The 20863-nt window shown below is 46.5% G+C and overlaps 1 pseudogene; it reads right to left on the bottom strand.

Moving 5' to 3' along the window:
• Positions 1–20863, bottom strand: part of LOC126503049 (uncharacterized) — a 42881-nt pseudogene that overhangs the window by 21905 nt on the left and 113 nt on the right.

Here is a 20863-nt window from a genome sequence, read left to right as displayed (position 1 = left end):
TATATAGTTTTATTATAATTATATAATAATTATGTTAATTATATTGAGCCTTGTACACAATAAGCACACACTCTAACACTGAGCACACCCCCAACTCTAAGGGATTTATTTATCTTTTACACTGGGAGTTCAATACATAGCTATGCTGGACTTGATACAACTGTTGTACTGTTATATAGGACTTCCCTCAGAGCCAAGTAACTGCTATCTTGAGGCATTCAGCTTTGCGTACTTGTAAAAGATCACCCCATCTGGACTAGCTGACGGTGTGTATGCTCTCACAGAGGAGTGGGGAGTCCACAGAACCCCCACCTGAGTTAGCTGAGGCTGGTCTTGAGCGCAACTGGGCATGGAGACTTCATACAGAGGGGCTCTATGAGATGGTGTGTGTCAGATATGGCCTGCTGTCTGACTCACAAGTGCTCGCTGCATTTTAGCTATAGCTCTTAGCTGGCTGCATCTGCAGCGAACACTCCTCAAAACAAGGGCATTATCAAGTTCCTCCTCCACACAAGTGCGCACCGCTCACCCAGGAAAGGCATTTCCTAACCTCTTGAGTCCAGGCTGGCATTGTGATGCTACCTATCAATCAAATGTAGCAAGAGCGATGCCATTTCTGGTGCTCTCCTTCGAGAATCCCGCCAACTCCCAATGGCTCTCTAGTGAAGCTGTTTACCTCTCTGCAGGGAAAACTGGACTAGCTGGTGCCGGGAGCCACCGTGGGCCGCACCGTGAGACAACACCTCAAAAATCTAAAGAGAAGCTGGGTGAAGTAGTACAGGCCTAAACTCTCAGCACCTGAGAGGTGGAGATAGTGAGTTCCAGGACACCCTGCAATATGTGAGATCTTGTCTTTAAGGGGAGAAGAGTACTGGAGAGATGGTGCAGCCATTAAGGACACTGACTGCTCCTCCAGAGGCCCTGAGTTCAATTCTCAGAACCCACAAGGCGGCGCACCATCTATAATGAGATCTGCTGCCCTCATCTGGCCTGTAGGCATACATGCAGACAGAACACTATAAATAATAAAGTTGTTTTTTTTTAAAAAAAAAGGATTTTGTATATAAAAAAAAAAAAAAACTAAGAAGAAAGAAAGAACCTTAGACTTCTTTTAGGGTTTGAATGTGGAGTGTTCTCGCCAGGCTCGTGTGTTTGAGCACTCAGTCTCCAGATGGTGGAATTGTTTTAGAAAGTTATGAAACCTTTGGTAAGGGAGGCACTGGTTGGTGGAGTGGGTCCCTGGGTGCAGGCATTTGAGGGTTCTCTTCCAAATCTTCTGCTTCCCTGCTCTGCCAAGGCGTCAATAACCAATGCTTCAAGCTGACACAGTCAGAGTGACCCCAACTGCCAGTCCTCCCTGTCACAATGGGGCAGTAGCCCAGTGTAGTGATATGTTATTTGTTAAAACATAACAAATAACATAAACAAAATATCGCTACACCCCTGATACGCTGAGTCAAAGCAAAGGCCCCTCACTTAAGTTGCTCCTGGCAGATATTTTGCCTTAGCAACAAGGAAAATACCTAAAACACTCCTGAAGTGATGAGACCCTACCACAGAGACAGCCACATGGCAAAATGCTGTTATACACGGGGAGACACTGAGATGCGTGGAAGAAACCCTACCAGTCTTCCAGCTGAACTCAGTTGTAGCTGAACACGTTTACTTCAGAGACCACAATGCATGAGCTGGGGATGTAGCTTAGGGGACAGAGTACTTGTGCAGCATCCATGAGGCTCTGAGTTCTGTCTCCAGCATCACAGAAGCTGGGTGTCATGGTATATGCCTGTAATGTGTATATCTCAGCACCCAGGAGGACCAAAAGTTCAAGGTCATTCTCAACCACAAAGTGAGTTTAGGCCCAGCCTGGGGTACACGAAACACTCTTAACAAATGTAAGGAGGTAGGAGGGAATGAGGAAGGGAAGGAGGGAGGGAGAGAGACTGTGACAGCAAACGCCTCTTCTGTTAGACCCAAACTCTGTTCCTTTAAGCCATTGGCCCATGTTCTGGCTAGTATTGTTGTTGTTGTTGCTTTTGTTTATTTTGGTTTTTCGAGACAGGGTTTCTCTATAGCTTTGGAGCCTGTCCTAGAACTAGCTCTTGTAGACCAGGCTGGCCTCGAACTCACAAAGATCTGCCCGTCTCTGCCTCCGGAGTGCTGGGATTAAAGGCATGAACCACTACGGCCCGGCCTGGCTAGTTTTTCTTTCTTCTTCTCACAGTGGTGTTCTGGACCATCTCCCTCTTCCTTTGATTTTCCACATTTCTACTCTTTAGAATCATTCATGTACATCCACAGACTCCAAATAGGCCCTCCCCGCAGGAAGGGTCCGATGTGGTCATCAATTTTCACTCCGCCTTTTTCATCAGGTGCAAAATCAGATCCTCCCTAGTCCCTGGATTTCTAAAGTCCACGCATTTTCTCTATGCCAGTCCTTGCTGCCCTTCCCTGACTGTGCAGAATCCTTGTTCCTGGTTGGATTTCGGATTGTTTGTTCGTTGTTTTTTTTTTTTTTTTAATGTATATAAGTTACATATGGGTGGGTCTCACTGTGTAGCCCTGACTGATCTGGAACTCGCTATGTAGACCAAGCTGACCTTACATTCACAGAGACTCACCTGACTCTGCTTCCCAAGTGCTGGGATTAAAGGTGTGCAGCACCGTGGTGACTGGCTAAGATTTTTTTTTACTTTTTTAACATGTTAGTGTGTGTGTGTGTGTGTGTGTATGCAAGAAGCCTCAGAGGCCAGAAGGGGCATTGGGTCCCCAGGAGCTGGAGTTACAAATAACTATGAGCTGCCCAGTGTGGGTGCTGATAACCAAACCCAGGTCTTCCGCCAAAGCAACACCGGCTCCGCGCCACTGAGCCATCTCTCCTACCCTTGTTCTGTATTTTAATTGCAATGACTTTCTCCTGAGTTTTAAATGTCTTTCTCGCATCCTCAGTTATTTCCTAGCCCCTCAAATATGAACGTAACAAAGAACAGTCACTGTGGTCCAGGACTTAATGCTCTGGTCCAGAGACAGAAAGGCTGCCGGGAACTGTGCTAAGATTCCTGCAGGGAAAATGGCTGCGCTGCAGAGGCCCTCCTTCTGGACCAAGCTGGGAAGTCAGAAATACTTCAAAGAAGGAAGAAGTGGTTGCGAGATCTTTGCACTGAAGGTGTAGTCATAAAAATAGAAGAATCCACCAGGCATGGTGGCTCACGCCTTAATCCTGGCCCTCCTGGTGAGGCAGGGGCAGGCAGATCTCTGAATTCCAGGCCAGTGTGGCCTACAGAGTGAGTTCTAGGACAGTCAGAGCTACACAGAGAAACCCTGTCTCAAAAAAACAAAACAATAACAATTATGATGATGAAGAAGAAGATATGATGATGTACAATTCACAAATTGATGCAACTATCACCACAATTAAGTTAAGACATACAGTGTTGGAGATTAACCTGGATTTACAGGATTGCCTGACATCCCTGCTGAGAAAGCAAGTACTGTAGGGTGCAACCTAAAACGTGACCACCAGATGGCAGCCTCTGCCTTCAGATGCTACAAGCCGCCAAAGAAAACTAAGACAAGTTTAAGGAAGGTTAAAAGGTACCCTAAGACCCACCTCCTGGAGATAGGGTGGCGTTTGGTGCAGAGAGCGTAGCTAGCCCTCTCCACCCACTACAGCCAGCAGCGTGCATTTCTTCCTCATTCACCTAGAAATCCTGTTCACTGAAATACTGCTTTAAGGTTTGTTTTTAATTGAGTGAGTGTGGACGCGAATATACGCACAAGATGGCAAGGTGCCCTCGGAGGCCAGAAGAGGGCATCAGATCCCCTAGGGCTAGGGTTACGAAAGACTAACATGGGGGCTGAGAGGCGGGAGGGGCAGAATTCCTTTCCTCTGCCACAGCAGCAAGCTCGGAGCCATCTCTTCAGTCCCTATGATACATTACATGGGTGTACATGTATGGTTCTCTCTATTCTGGTGCTGATGATCCAAGCCAGGGCGTCATGCGTTCTTAGTTACTGCTCTAACATTGAACTAATTGGAGTTGCTATTTCAAGTATTCAAAGAGAGAGAGAGAGAGAGAGAGAGAGAGAGAGAGAGAGAGAGAGAGAGAGAGAGAGAGACCACCCTAAGCAAACTGTCCCTGCAGAGAAAAGAGCAAGAACCACCACCAAATTCCAAGGTTCATACTGGCCTGCCTCTGTCACCGACCTCCTAATCTATACTCAGGAGTAACCTGGTGTGATGGTATACACCCATAGTCCCGGCTACGCTAGGAGGCTGAGATAGCTCAAAACCAGCCGGGACAGCAAGACCATGAAGAAAAGCTGTGATTGAGCACAGCAGTGTAGTTCAGTAGTGGGGTGCTAGCCAACCATGTGTGAGGTCTCTGTCCAACCCAAAGCACTACAAAAAGAAAAAGCACACGAGCTGGTGTGCACTCAGTCCCTCTCTGCTCCGCCACAGCCATTTTGACGGTAGTCTTGTCTCTCCAGGAACCGCCCCTCAGTTGCTTCCACGCTGTCATACCGGGTGCTGGAAAAGCCCTCAAGCCCAAGTTCACACGATCCTAAACCCTGTCTACGGTCAGCCATAGCCATCTCCTCTTCCCCACCCCTGACAGGGTCTCCTGTAGCCCAGGCTGGCCTTAAACTCACGGGGTAGCCCAAGATAACCTTGAGCTACTAACCCTTGTGCCGCCTCCTCCCAAGTGCTGGGATCACAAGCTGGTGTCCTCATTCTGGCCCATCCCAGTATTTCTATGGGACTGGAAAAACAAGAATGTCTGGTTCTCTGAAAAGAGCTTGTAATTTCTGTTAGATAGAGGACCCGTCCCTTTCGAATGCTAATCACGCCAAGTAGCCAGATTTCACAGCCTGAGGTAACGAGGTCATGACTTCCTCCAACTCACCCTCTCTTTTCCTCTCTTCTCCTTTCTTTCTCTCCTCTCCTCCTCTCTTGTCCGCTCCTCTCCTTTCTTTCACTCCTCTCCTCCTCTTCCTCCTTCTTCATCCCCCTCCTCCTTCCCTCCCATTTTCTTAATAAGCATTAAGAAGCCACACTGTGCTGTGGCTTTACAACCTTAATTATGGCCCTACCTCTTACCTAGCACACCTCCATATTCCTCTTCACATCAGGAGATCCTAACTAAATCCCATGGTGGGGATCTGCTCACCACCCCATAGAAGGATTTAAAAGTCAGATGTTTTCTTTTTTTCAGATTTCTCTGAAGGCTCCTCCTCCTGAGCTCCCACCATCATCCTGTCTCTCTGTCTCTCTCTCTGTCTCTCTGTCTCTCTCTCTTTCTCTCTCTCTCTCTCTCTCTCTCTCTCTCTCTCTGTCTCTCTCTCTGTCTCTGTCTCTCTCTCTCTCTCTCTCTCTCGCTCTCTCTCTCTCTCTCTCTCTCTCTCTCTCTCTCTCTCTCTCTCTCCCTCAACTAGTCCTCTTATTCCTCTCAACGTGTTTGTTTGTTTTTGTCCTGGAACTAGTTCTGTAGACCAGGCTGGCCTCAAACTCACAGAGATCCACCTGCCTCTGCCTCCTGAGTGCTGGGTAACGTTAAAGGCGTGCGCCACCACTGCCTGGCCCTCTCCAAGTTTTAAAGTTTTATTCCCAAATCCACGAAGTCCACACAAAAGCAAACAAGGAGTCCCATATGTAAAAGCGAAGAGCCTTTATTTTATGCAAGTTTGCAAACTCCGTCTCTCCATGTCCAGTGTATTGGAATAAACGGAGAGCCCAGAGCTCAGTTAGAATAAGATTTTATAGTAGTAAAGGTGGGGATGAGGGGTTTCTGAGGTTCAGGACCCCTGAGTGGCTGACATTTGTCTGGGGTGTCCAGGTGAGTGTGCTAGCAGGTGATCCTGTCTACAGCGGTTGGAACTTTAGGCATTTCCTTTAGATGATCTATTCTTGGGTGGTGCTCAGGTTTTCTCAGCCTGTGGTTCTTCCTGCAGCCAGGTATTGCTTCAGGAGATTCAGGCCTCCATTTAAATTTATCATGGCTGAGTCCTACTCTGGCAGGTGATAATGGTTGAAAGTAAAAAACTTCTTTCGGGTGATTTGTTCATATTTAGCTCAGCATGGCTGACTCCTTCAAAGAGAAGCCTCTCCCGCCTTTAAAGCCCCACCGCGCTGTCTCTGGTAGAATGCCCTGTCCCTTTGTAATGCTCTTCCACCTTTAAGAACAATCCCGATTCCCACGGTCCTGATGGCCTCTCTCCTAATAAGGCTCATTCCTGAAGGGTCATTTTGTGTCAGCCCCTCTCTCCTGACCCAACCACCGCCACTCTGATTTCTAAGTTTCTCCCTCCTAACATGGGATGAGTTTGTTACCCACCAGGCCAGGTGGGAGCAGTAGGTCAGGGTGTAGAGAGTTGCTGACACATTGCTGGGACATTACCTTCAGAGCCAACTACAGGGGGAGAGAGCCTTGCGACCAGAGAAGGCTGGCGAGCAGGCTTGGGAGCATAGACCGCCTTTAAGAACATTAGCATAAACACCATGGGGGGGGGCTTAATGAGGAGAAGGAGCTCAAAGTGGGAGAGCCAGGGGGGAGGGAGGTCACCACGCACAGTGTGACGGGTCCTGAAAGAAAAGTCTTAAGATCCCCTAATCTCCTGAGCAAAGGGGATTTTCTGCTTTTATAGTTTTAGGGAGTTAGTGGTGGCCCCATGTGATTTAGTCTGGCTTAGTCTCTGTAACAGGGAGCCAGGTTCTGGAAAGGCATAAATAGATCTTGTGACTTGAAGGAAGCATTAGCACTGGAGAGACTTAACTGGGGGATGGGGGGAGGCACGGAGTGGCTGATTTCTACAAGTGTGAAGGGTAGTTAGACAGCCGGCGATCTACCACAGTTAGTTAAACAAAGAACTTTGCAGATGGGCAGTGGTGGAGCACAACTTTCTTTAATCCCAGCATTCGGGAGGCAGAGGCAGGTGGATCTCTATAAATTTGAGGCCAGCCTGGTCTACAAATGAGTTCCAGGATAGCCAGGACTGTCGCACAGAGAAAACTTGTCTCAAAACAACAACAACAATAATAATGATAACAACAATAATAATAATAATCTTGCTAAACAGATGCTTTTCACTAGAGACAAGTCTGTTTTAAATGGAATGTGGAATGGAATTCCAGGTAATATGGCTTACAGGTGTGAAAAAACATTCCCCTCACCCCACTCCAAGGTAGTCAGCCTGACAAGGGCCCAAATTTTCTGATCCTCCCCCTCCCTTTTTCTCCTTTGTGCCCAAAGCCAATCACATTAGATTATGCAGTTGATATGAAAGAAAAACATCCTCACCCCACCCCCACCCACGAAAGCTAAGGCTCTGACTGAGCTCACAGCCCCAGGAAGCAGCTATTGGGGACTGCAGAGGAAGAGCAGCTGTCCCGCTACACACACACACACACACACGCACACACACACACACACGCACACACACACACAGAGATGCACACACATACACACAAACACATACACAGATGCACCCACATACACACACACAGATGCACACACACACATACACAGATGCACAGACACACCACACATGCACACACACAGATATACACACATACATACACAGATGCACACACACACATACACAGATGCACAGACACACCACACATGCACACACACAGATATACACACATACATACACAGATGCACACACACACATACACAGATGCACAGACACACCACACATGCACACACACAGATATACACACACACACACAGAAGCACACACATACATACACAGATGCACACACACACATACACAGATGCACACACATACACAGATGCACACACACACATACACACATATACAGATGCACAGACACACCACACATGCACACACACAGATGCAGACACATACATACACAGATGCACACACATACACAGATGTACAAACATACACACACACATGCAGTGATACAAGGAGACCACAGACCCTGCGACTCTTATGTAAAGAAAACAGCCAAATCCCCCCACTCTGCCTCCAAGGAAACCCTCTCCTTTCTCTTTCCTTAGCCACAAAAACAAAACAAAACACCTGTACTTCAGCTCTGATCACGCTGCAGCCTGGTCCTGACACACCATTTCTCATGTTAAACAAAACCTGCTCTAGCTGTATGGTTGGGTAGGTTCTTGTTCTTTATTTCTTCCTGCAAACTTAATTCTTTTTTTAATATTTATTTATTTATTATGCATACAATATTCTGTCTGTGTGTATGCCTGCAGGCCAGAAGAGGGCACCAGACCCCATTACAGATGGTTGTGAGCCACCATGTGGTTACTGGGAATTGAACTCAGGACCTTTGGAAGAGCAAGCAATGCTCTCAACCTCTGAGCCATCTCTCCAGCCCCTGCAAACTTAATTCTTACAGAGACCAATGGGATGAGACAGTCACCACCTACACCAGCAATAAAGAGCAGAGGCCATTCAGGCTGAGAGTGTTTTCTCTAGGCCAGTTTAGGATCTGGTACACCCTTTTTGCAAAAACAAATTGTCTTGCTGGGTTACTATTACTTTTGTTCCTATGCTCCTCTGGGCAACACTGACATCTTTCTTTTCCCAGCACAGGAGCTGCCTAAGGGGCAAGGTCAGTGCCTCACACCACAAATATTCCTTAAGCTGTATCCCATAAAATGAAATATTTTGTCCTTAGGACACTCGGACACAGGGCTGGAGAGATCAGACACAGGCTGGAGAGATGCTCTGTGGTTAAAAGCACTGGCTGCTCTTACAGATGTCCTAAATTTGGTTCCCAAAGCCCACATGGCAGCTCACAATCACAGAGGATCCAATACCCTCCCTACTGTGGGTTCTGCATACATGTGGCGCACAGACACACACACAAGCAAAACCCTCAGACCCAGGAAACAAACTAGGGAGAGATCAGAAAAGGAAGCTGTCACCTACGCTTCTCTTTTTATAACTGGGACCGCTGCCGTATCAGCAAATCAGTGTGTGCTCACGTTGCACTAATAAAAGAATAATACTCTTTAAAATGAACTCTGCATTCTTGGTTCAAAGAAATTCTGTGCTAAGGCGATTCTCTCCAGGAGGGAGGATGAGGTTCATGGGAAGTAAAGAAACTTCAACATCCTGAAAGATGAAGCTTTCAGGATACAGAGGACCCCTCCCCCTTGTGCCAGAAGCAGAATAAGGCTAGAAGAGGCGACTGACCAGCGATGTTTCAGCCCTGGGGCTGCCTCTGAGAGAGCTCCAGGGTAGCGGTTTTCCTTGAGTCCTCACCTGTGTCGGGGTGGGCTCTGCAGCTGTTCCTGTAATAATAACCTCTCACCCATTTTCCTGTTAGTAACCCCAATAAAAACTCATTGAGTCACCAGGTTTGGACCCCTCTGGAAGGAACTGAAATTGGGGGTGGAGGTGTATCTCCCCAGGAAAAGTCTCTCATGCAACAAACTCTGATGGGGAATTCCTTGCTGACTCATTTCTTCTGGTCATATGGCCATTATCATCAGCAAATCAATATGTGCTTAAGTTTCACTGAAAGGTTAAAGTTCAAACAGGGTCTCATGAGACGGTCCAGGCTGGAGTTAAACTCACCACATCACACAGGCAGGCCTTGAATTTTCAGTCCTCCTGCCTCAACATCCAGAGTAACTGGAATTACAGGAGTGGATCTTCACCCTTGGCATACGGTGATGCTTTGGGGTTTTTTTGTTTTGTTTTGTGTTTTGTGTGTGTGTGTGTGTGTGTGTGTGTGTGTTTTGTTTGTTTGTTTGTTTGTTTTGTTTTTTTGAGACAGGGTTTCTCTGAAGCTTTGGAACCTGTCCTGGAACTAACTCTAGTAGACCAGGCTGGCCTCGAACTCACAGAGATCCACCTGCCTCTGCCTCCTGAGTGCTGGGATTAGAATGCCACCACCACCCAGCTGACTTTTGTTTGTTTTTTCTCCACTCCCTTCCCTTTCTCCCCTCCCCTTCTGTCCTCTCCCATGGTCCCCATGCTCCCAATTTACTTAGGAGATCTTGTCTTTTTCTACTTCCCATGTAGATTAGATCCATGTATGTCTCTCTTGGGATCCTCATCGTTGTATAGGTTCTCTGGGATTGTGATTTGTAGGCTGTTTTTTCCTTGCTTTATGTCTAAAAGCCACTTATGAGTGAGTACATATGATATTTGTCTTTCTGGGTCTGGGTTACCTTACTCAATATGATGTTTTCCAGATCCATCCATTTGCCCACATATTTCAAGATGTCATTTTTTTTTTCCACTGTGTAAATGTACCACATTTTCCTTATCCATTCTTCGGTGGAGGAACATTTAGGTTGTTTCCAGGTTCTGGCTATGACAAACAATGCTTTTTTTTTTTTTTTTTTTTTTTTTTTTTTTAAAGAAAGGGTCTTACTAGCTGGGCGGTGATGGTGCATACCTTTAATCCCAGCACTTGGAGATAGACAGATCTCAGTGAGTTCTAGGTCAGCTCGGTCTAAAAGAGTTTCAGGACAACAAGGACTGTCACACAGAGAAACCCTGTCTCAGAAAAAAAAAAAAAAGAAAAAGAAAAAGAAAGAAAGAGAAGAAGGAAGAAAAGAAAAATAAAGTGTCTTATCTATGTAGCCCTAGAATGGCCTGGGTACTTTGTAGATGAGGCTAGCCTCAAACTCACAAAGATCTGACTGCTTCTGCCTCCTAAGTGACAGGGTTAAAGGCGTGCACCACTACACCCAGCTTTATTATGACATTTCAGACAGGTTTCTCAAAGAAAGGAATGAGGTTAGAATGATTGGGGTCTGGACCAAACATACCCAGGGCTCTCAGCTATTTCCTATGGCTCACAGACAAACGTATGTGGCCGTAAGGAAGAGCACCACCAGACCTAGTTCTGCTCACAGTGAAATTTGTGGTAAGGACGTCATTGTGATTCTGATGGCCCGATGAGATAAGTAAAAAGGAAAATATTTGCACAGACACAATGCTCTCTACCAGATTCTGAAAGTACAGTGAACGTTGCTAGGCATGAGCTCTGTCTGTACCTCCACAGCCTTCAGGGGAAAACAGACCAGAAATACAGGACGTTGTGTAACAGAGTATGAAGTGTGCTAGCACAAGAAGCGTGTACTGACCCGTGTTCTGTTGCTATGACAAAATCACTAAGAAAAACGACTTGCAGCAGAAGGATTTATTTTGGCTCATGGTTTCTGGGTTTCAATGCACAGTCTCTTGAACCCATTGCAGCAGTGGGGACAGAAGTATGGCTCAATGTCTCCGCCTGCTGTGGTCTAAGGAATTCACCTAGTATTTTAGAGACCTCAACTGAGATAAAGTTACATCTCTGACTGCAATACAGAAAAGAACTTCAGAATAAGCCAGTATAAAGCACAGCTGGAGATTATTGTATAAAGAAAGAAAAGTATTCAGGAAGTGCTAGGGAAATACCTTAATAGGTAACATATCTGCTGTGCAAAACGTGAGGACCTGATTTCAAATCCCCAACAACCGTGTGGAAGCCAGGCACAGTGGCATCGTGACTCACCTGTAACCTAGTGCTGGGAGGGCAGAGACAAGTGGGTCCCCTGAGTTTCCTAGCCAGCCAATCTAGCTTCAGATTCAGTGAGAAACCCTGCCTCAGAAATTCAGGTGGAGAGCAATAGAAAAAGATAGCCAACATTTTCCTCTGCCCCCCCCACACACACACATGCAAGCATACACATACATCATACCAAAGAGGAGGAGGAGGCAGAGAAGGCAAGAAGGTACACACATTCCCACATACCCTGTTTTTGCTAGCTCCTGAAATATTACACCTGTGGGGTGGCTTTTTGGTTTCCTTTGTTTGGTTTTCCTTTTTCTTGTTTGTTTGCATTTTGTTTCTCAAGACAGGGTTTCTCCGTGTAGCTTTGACTGTCTTAGAACCCGTTTTGTAGACCAGGCTGACCTCATACTCAGAGATCCACCAGGCTCTGCCTCTGCCTCTGCCTCCAGAGAGCTGGGATTAAAGGTGTGTGCCTCCACGGCCCACCCATCTGTGAAGTTGTCATTAAAAACTAAAAGGGATTGAAACTGAGAAAACTGAGGTCCGTGAGTGTGACAGAGGCTTCCTAGCCACATGTGGGCCTAACTCGAGAGGGAGTCGGGGTTCCAGAAGCACACAGCACAAAGACCCTCGCTGAATCAGTGGCTTTAGGCTCTCACGCTGTGAACTGGAAGAATAGGTTTCACGGCTTACAGGAAGAATAAGCTTTTAGAAAGCAGTTTGTTATAGGCTCACAGATACGAGCTCAAGAGAAACTGGGGAGAGCTCCCGAGCTGCAGAAGCAGGTCCCAGAGAGGGGGTGCCGTCCACCTGCTGAGTTGGGGACTTGCACAGAAACTGAGGAGCTGAACAGCTCAGTCTGGTTCACCCATAGTTGTCCCTGTGCCTCTCCAGCACAGTGATTGATGTGGATGGAGTTTCTGCTGCTTCCCTGAGTAGCTTCCAGGCGACTGTGAAAGAACAGGCAGAAAGATAACAAGAAACCGGAGTGGGAATGGGAGCCCTGAATACTTTTGGAATTTCTGTCCTCTGACAAGGCCATTTACCAGCTTCCAGCCAAGGACAAGAATCTGAGGTCTCGGCCTCTAAGCTGGCTGGCCTGCCTCTCCTCATCAACATCTGGCAAAGGAGTAAGGCCACAATTTAAGATTGTAGGGCGTGGTTGGTTGCTATTTTAACATAAAATATTTACATAGAAAAGGAATATCTAGATAGTAGCCTTCGCAACAAATATTAGTTGTACTGGAAATTTTTAAAATTCATTTTACAGATATGAGTATTTTGCCTGCATGTATACATATGCACCACATTCGTGCCTGGAGCCCAGAGGGGTCAGGAGAGGACATCGGATCTCCTGGAACTAGAGTTCAGGATGGTTGGAAGCCACCATGTGGGGTCTGGGAACTGAACCCTCTGCCAGAGCAATGAGGCTTTTGAACACTGAGCCAAGTCTCTGAACCCCGTTCTGGAATTCTTACTTTTCCACATGAGAGGCTTCAATCAGCCTCCAGCATGAGCGGCGCTTTCCTCCCCCACATGGCGCTAATCCTCCCTGGTTTTCTACCCTGCCTCTGTTGCTTGGGATCAGAGAAAGGCTGACCGTGGTGACAGTCACCTGGAGCTGGCCAGAGAGGGACAGAGAGGAGGCAGCTAGGGCTAGATGCAGCCTTCGGAGCCATAACCCCAATAAATCTTCCTTTAGTTAGGTCCACATCCTATTTCCTACCACCTCCAAATAATGTCATCGGGCTGAGAATCCCCACCGGTCAGTGCCCTCATGATCCACAACAGCCACATGCACTGCTTTGGTGGCTTCTGAAATAACATCCTCATGCTCACTTCTCAGAAGAAATACTGGTATCCATGAGTTTCTGTGGGGCTCTTCCTACCTACACCGTAAAGATCAGTGAAGGAGCCTTTCAAGAACTCAGCTCTAAGAAGTTAGAGGGTTCCTGGAAAAAGGATTCCCAATTTGAAACCCAAGTAGCAAACTGTAGCTAACTGAACAAGACAGAAGAAAGAGAGGCATAAGAATATTCACAGGGACCAGTGCTTCTTCTCAAGCAAGCATCCCAGGACCTCCTTCAGGTACGTGACCTTCATGAGCACACATGTACGTGCACACGCATGTGCGCGTGCACACACACGCACAAAACCTTCATGAGCACACATGCACACACACACATGACTTTCATGAACACACATGCACACATACACACATGAGCACATATGCACACACACCTGACCTTCATGAGCACAATGCATGCACACACATGACATTCATGAGCACACATGCATGTGCACCGCATGCACCGCATGCGCACACACAACCTTCATATGCACACACACACATACACACACAGATGCCCTGTTGTCAACATTTCTCTATTGCTGCACAACAAATGTTCCAACACTTTGTAACTCAATACCAAGACCTTTCATTTGACATGGGCACACCTGAGAACTGCTCTGGACACAGCTCACTATGGGCCACTGCCTTCCACTAAGTGCTCCTGGGACAGGCTAGGCTTGTAGGTCTGGCAGCGGGTGCTATGCCCCTGGGACACACTAGTTCTCCTCCTCACAGCATCATACCCTCTGGAAAGGCAGGCAGAGCCAATTTCCACCATGGTGGGCTCTGTTCAGGGCAGCACTGGAAGAAAATGAAGGAGAGCATTTCCAGTCACACAGGGTCCAAGGCTAGCACTAATACAACATCGTGCCTGCCCCACAGTGTTGGTCAAAATCAGTCACAAGGTTCACCTGGAAACGAGGAATGGGGGGGGGGGTGCCAGGTATAACAGTGTGACAGGGCAAGACAGTGTGGAAGTTCCTGCATCTTGTATTCCTGCTGAGGTCATTTTGGGTTTAAGTAGAATTTGATCTCCTTGATGGAGAATCCCATGAAGAAATTACCCAGCCCTATTTTCTTAGTTAAGGTTTCTATTGTTGTGAAGAGACACCATGACCACAGCAACTCTCATAAAGGAAAAACACTTAAATGAGATGGTGGCTTACAGTTTCAAAGGTTTAGTCCATATCATCATGGCAAGGAGCATAGCAGACACGGTGCTGGCTACATCTTGATCAGAAGGCAATAGGAAGTGGACTGAGTGTCTCACTGAGCATACTTGAGCATATATGAGACCTCAAAGCCCACCTCCCCAGTGACACACTTCCTCCAACAAGGCCCCACCTCCTAATGTTGCATCTCCCTTTGGGAACTGTTTTCTTTCAAACCACAACACCTATCCTAGGAACCAAAGGTCAGGATGCCCTAGCTAACTTTCTTAGTCTTTGTTAAGACTACCTCATTTTAGGAACACCTTCCAGAAAACTACTTATCTTAGATTCTGTTAAAATTTCTTGCTTCTCTTGGCTGGTGGTGGGACAGGCCTTTAATCCCAGCATTCTTGAAGCAGAGGCAAGCAGATTTGAATTCAAGGCCAGACTGGTATACAGAGTGAGTTCCAGAATAGCCAGGGTCGTTCCACAGAGAAATTCTACCTCAAAAAAAAAATTTAAAAAAAAACAAAAAAAGAAAAATAAAAAAGCAATGCCACACACCTGTAATTCCAGTCCCGGGGAGGCAAAGACAGGAGAGGATCCCTGGAGCTCAGTGGCAAGTCAGTGTAGCCAAACTGGTGAGCTCCACACCAGCAGAAGGCCCTGTCTCAAAGAAGGTGACCCAAGGTGCTGAAGATGATACCTAAGTTTGTCTTCCAGCCTCCACACAGAACAATCATGCACACACATATTTTAAAATGCCAAGAAGGCCAGGTGATGGCACAAGCCTTTAATTCCAGCACTCAGAAGGCAGAGGCAGGTGGATCTCTGTGAGTTCAAGAACAGTCTGGTCTGCAGAGTGAGTTTCACAACAGTCAGGGCTAACCAGAGAAACCCTGTCTCAAAAAAATATAAATAAATTTTAAAAATTCTAAGGACCTACCCAAGTCATACAGATCTGACATCAATTATTCTACAATATGAATTTTTCTCTTATTTTTCTAACAAAGACATGTTACTTCATCAATAGTAGGAAGTACCTTTGCTTACACCACCCATCCATTGATTGATCTCCTTCCCTAGTAGTCTACATGCTCAAGATCAAACCATTCATATATTTAGCTTCCATTTCTACTACTGTTTGGAGATAGGTTTTTTTTTTGTTTTGTTTTGTTTGTTTTTTGTTGTTGTTTGTTTTATTTTATTTTATTTGAGACAGGGTTTCTCTGTATAGTCCTAGTTGTCCTGGAACTCACTTTGTAGACCAGGCTGGCCTCAAACTCACAGAGATCCCCTGCCTCTGCCTCCCGAGTGCTGGGATTAAAGGTGTGGCTTAGAGATATGTCTTATACCTCTGTACAGCTTGTTCCTTCTGAACAGAAGACACATTTGAATAGCAAACTGCCTTAGCAACCAAAGACAGTGGATTTTGCCTGAGAGACTTGGGAATGTCACTCCCCAGAGATGTCTCAGCACTGTAAAAATAAACTTTCTCCTTCCTCCCCCTTGGAGGATACAGACTAATATTCCAGGGCAATGAGTAATCACACCAGGGTGTGAGAAGAGACATGCAGGTCAGCAGCTCTTCATTTCCACCTGACACCCAAATATGACCACTTTTAAGCCATTAATCTTCTACCCCTTATATCCATAGGCTCATGGCCACCTCATAGAGCAAAATGCACTCTGTCCAACTTCAAAAGTCCTCATGATCTTTAACAGTCCCCACACTGGGTCAGAGCATAGGTGCAGAGTCTCTTCTGAGACTCGGGCCACCTCTCAACTAGGAGTCCTCATACAAGCAAAAACAAGTTTCATATTTCCAACATTCAATGGCCAGACTGGGGACGGCCATTTGGCTGCCATGGCTGTCTGCTGTTCAGACGGCAATGAATGGGAACATAGCCGGGAATGACAGGACCAAAGCAAGACCAAAACCACACAGGCAAAATGCTCAATCTCTCCTCTGTATGGGGTATCCACTGCACACCCAAGTACCACCGGCTAGCCCACACAGTGTTCTGACTGCTGTCTGCCTGTCGGTCATCAACGTCTGTTGTTGCCCCAGGGAGCCTGTGTCTTCTGATGGTAAGTGGGTATAATATTGAAACACGGTTACTGATAAGCGTGTGAGCAGTCACACCCTGGCCCATTGACAACTTCTGATTTGCTGTTCTTTTAAGTGGATAATAACAGAGCCGACTCTTTAGCGTTCTCATCAAAACCATGCAGACTGCACACAAAAACCACGGAGCTTTCATTTCTCCTCCTGTGTGGCCTGCCATCTCATTAATCTATTAGAGACCAAGGTGGGGGCAAGAAGGGGATTAGCGCTGGGGTTTCTCGAAATCTGAAGCACGTGAGATCTCTCAGTCTTTGCCATCTCATCTGTAAAATCAGAATACTGGAAGAACTTTATCAGAAAAAAAAAAGCTCATTCCAAGGAACATGAGACCCAAGAGATTATTCTTGGAGCTGAAGTTTTATATGACTACCACAGTCCAAGTTCAAGGCATTTACATCTTAAAGCTTGCATAGAAAAGGTTAATGAAGGGACAGGGGAGTTAAATCAGTTTGTAAAGCGCTTCCTACACAACAGTGAGAACCCAAGTTCAACCCCAGATCTGACAATAAAAGGCAGGCACAGCAGTATGGACATGTAATCCCAGGACTCTGGAGTCAGAGACAGGCAGATCTCTGGAGCTCACTGATCAGTTAACCTATTTGGTTAGCTCCGCACCAGTGAGAGACTCTGTTTCAATAAACAAGGTGCGTAGCTCCCGGGGAATGATACTGGAGTCTTCTAGCTTCTACTTGCACGTTCACACATGTACACAAACATTTGGATGGATGCACACACACACACACACACACACACACACACAAAGACAGCTAGTAAAGGCTCTAACAAGCAGAAAAGATGCCCGTTTCATCTGAATTGAGTCTTAAGTTTCCACTGGCTGTGGGATCCTTTTTACCTCACAACAGCGAATCATCATCTCCTGAGTTATAGTGTAAGAGATGCTGACTGTTATCTCAAACCCTTTCTTCCGCTCACATTAATTTCTCTACAGGGTCAGGTCCAGGAACGAGTGGGGATGGTCTTCTCGACAGAAACCACACTTTCCACTTCTAATCACAAGGCATGGGCAACTAAGTGATGCTAATAAAATATTCAGCTGTATTGCGTGACCAGCGAGGACAGTGACAGAGGTCTTAAATGAGCTTCACAGCATATACCACGGCCATCAGTCTTCCTTGTTTTAGAAGCCTTTCCTTTGATAACCACATTCCATTCTTTTCTTTCTTGTTTCTCAGGTCAGGGTTTCTCTGTGTAGTCCTGGCCATCCTGAAACTTACTCGGTAGACCAAGGGGCCTTGAACTCAGAGATCCACCTGCCTCTGCCTCCCAACTGCTGGGATTAAAGGCATGCGCCCCCACCACCCAGCCCTCATTCCATTCTTTTCATCCACACACAAAAAAAAGTCAAATTTAGGACAGAAATTTGGGTTGGGGGTGGTCTTTGTTGTTATTTTGTTGGTTTTTTTTAATATTTATTTTATGGAGATGAGTGTTTGGCAGGTATGTATGTCCACGGCATGCACATCTGGGTCTCTCAGGGGTGGGAAGAGGGCAGCCGATCTCCTAGAACTGGAATTACACACGTTTGTGAGTGCTCATCAAATCCAGGTCCTCTGCAAGAGCAACAAGTGCTCTTAACCGCCGGGTAATGGTGGCGAACGCCTTTAATCCCAGCACTCGGGAGGCAGAGGCAGGTGGATCTCTGTGAGTTCGAGACCAGCCTGGTCTACAGAGCTAGTGCCAGGACAGGCTCCAAAGCCACAGAGAAACCCTGTCTCGAAAAACAAAAACAAAAACAAAAACAAAAAAAAAAAAAAAAAAAACAAGTGCTCTTAACCACCAGGCCATTTCTCCAGACTGAGTCAGAAGTGGTTTGTTTGTTTGTTTGAGTTTTGTGTTTACTGCTTTCAATCATCTAAGCTTTTAAAAAGCAATGATCTGAACTCAGGAAGAATGGATTCTAAGTTCTGATGTGCCATGCATGAACCCACCCCTGACTCAAAGCAAGTCACCTTCCGAGTCGAATCCTGTATTTTTTCCACATAGAAAGTGAGGCGATTGAGCTAGGCAGTCGTTGTGTTCTTAGCCAGATGAAGAATGTGGTTTCCTTTGAACTTAAATGAAGAGTCAGCTGATTTTGGTGCAGCGATGCCGTGTGTGCTGTGGATGTTTCTGGTAAGCAATAGCAGGAGGCAGATCAGATCCAGAACTTCTACACGGGTTCTGTTATTGCTAGGGACTGAACACAGAGCCTCATGCACATACCCTCCAATAATACTATCAAATGATGAGTTCATCAGAGGATTAATCCACACATGAGGTCAGAGCCCTGATGATCCAAAGACTCTCCAAAGCCTTGCTCCTGATCATTGCTGCATGGAGACCAAACCTTCAACATGTGAGCTTTGGGGGGACAGTCCAGATTCAGACCATTTAGATTGTGCACTGGGCTGCCCAGAAAGATGGAGCAGGAGTCATGCTTCCTAACTCCCTACAGTGAGGATCTCAAGAGTACTCCCCAACAGTGTGAGTCTGCAGAAGACCCCATTCAATTCCCTAGTGACTGATCTTTTCTTCCTGCAACCTGAGGTCTAATGGACCTGCAGAACGGATCCTACATCCTGGGCTGGAGCAAAAGCTCCAGGTTCCCAGTTAGGGTTCCCAAGCTTAGGCCAGACACAGATCAGAGGGTCCTTGTGGATGTTTATGGATAATAATGAAACTGGTTCATCAACCTCTCAAATCCAATTTAGGGAGAGGCAGTCACTGGGCCAGCTATATTGTGCATGTATAATAAAGGGTAATATAGATTTGGCTAATCTGGGTGATGGTCTTTACTCTCATTCGGTGGGATTAACACTCTTCTCCCACATTGCTAGCTCTCTGGGTGAAGCACACTTTAAAGACTCCTGTCTTTGTCTAGTGGCATTGATAGTTACAGGCAGCACCCACTCAGGCACTCCATTTACAAAACCTAATCCTCCTGCCAGAGGGGCAACTTGTTACCCAGAAAGAGATTCCACACAGTTTTGTTCTGTTTTGAGACAGGGTTCCTCTGTGCAGCCCCAACTGTACTGGAACTTGCTTTGTAGATCAGGCTGGTCTCGAGCTAACATAGATCTGCCTGCCTCTGCCTCCCGAGTGCTGAGACTAAAGGTGTATGTGCCACCATGCCTGGCAAGATTCCAACTTGTCAGACCACCTTAAAGTGGAAGGCAGGATCCAGTTCCACTGGAAACCCTTGACCCTCTATTTAAATTTCAATCTCCAGGCTGGGCGGTAGTGGCTCATGCCTTTAATCCCAGCACTCGGGAGGCAAACGCAGGCAGATCTCTGTGAGTTCGAGGCCAGCCTGGTCTATAAGAGCTAGTTCCAGGACAGGTTCCAAAGCTACAGAGGAAACCCTGTCTCAAAAATAAATAAAAAAATTTCAATCTCAGAACCCTAAAGACAAACTTCGGAACGGGGTTGCTGGCTCTCTTTGCCCAGCTTCCCAATGTGGCCACATTGAGTACACACTGTTAATTTGACTTTTTAATTTATTTTTTGACAATCGGTGGCTGGGAACGGTTTGGAGCACATGCTGTGACCCCCAGATTTGATAACAATCACATAGGCAGCTGGAGTGTCTCCATTCTATATAGATTTCTAAGAAGAGTGCCTGGAAAATAGCCTATGTTTAAAGTGGACTTGGTCAACTTGCAGGCTTGCCTCAAACTCATTCCCCCGCTCTTTAAAAAAATTATTCATTTCTCTTCAACATAATTATGAAGATGATTTGTTGTGCAACTATTTGTCGTTGGCCGTGGGTTCCTTTGTGTTTACTAATCAGGCCCTGTTTTTAGGCATAATCGGCTAATCTCGGTTAATCCTCACAACTGTCCCACAAAATACACCTGCTGCTCTCTCTGTTACAGGGACCTTGAGAGAACTGCATTTAGGGAAAGTCCGGCTGGTGCGTAGAGGGCTGAAAGAAAAGCTACCATTGTATCTTAAAGGCTGTGCGGCATTGGGGAAAAAAAAAAAAATACTTCCTCGGCGTTAGCCTATCAAACTGACACACTAGCAGCTGCCTTTGACGTACCGGATGACTAACAGGATGCAGAGCGCTGCGTTCTGCGCATCCTCACACACTGCGAGCTTCGCAGGTTTCCAAGGCGGCGGTGGTTAGCGGCGTCCTTGCAGGTTTCCATGACCTCCATGGAGGAGTCCCCGTTCTGCCCCGGACCGCCAGGGGCCGCTGTGACAAGGCTCGCTCCGGGCGCTCTAGC

Source organism: Alexandromys fortis, unplaced genomic scaffold (genome assembly GCF_014885135.2).
Source record: "Alexandromys fortis isolate MF-2015 unplaced genomic scaffold, M_Fortis_MF-2015_v1.1 scaffold_1, whole genome shotgun sequence".
NCBI lineage: Eukaryota > Metazoa > Chordata > Mammalia > Rodentia > Cricetidae > Alexandromys > Alexandromys fortis.
This window is presented reverse-complemented; position numbering and strand designations above follow the sequence as displayed.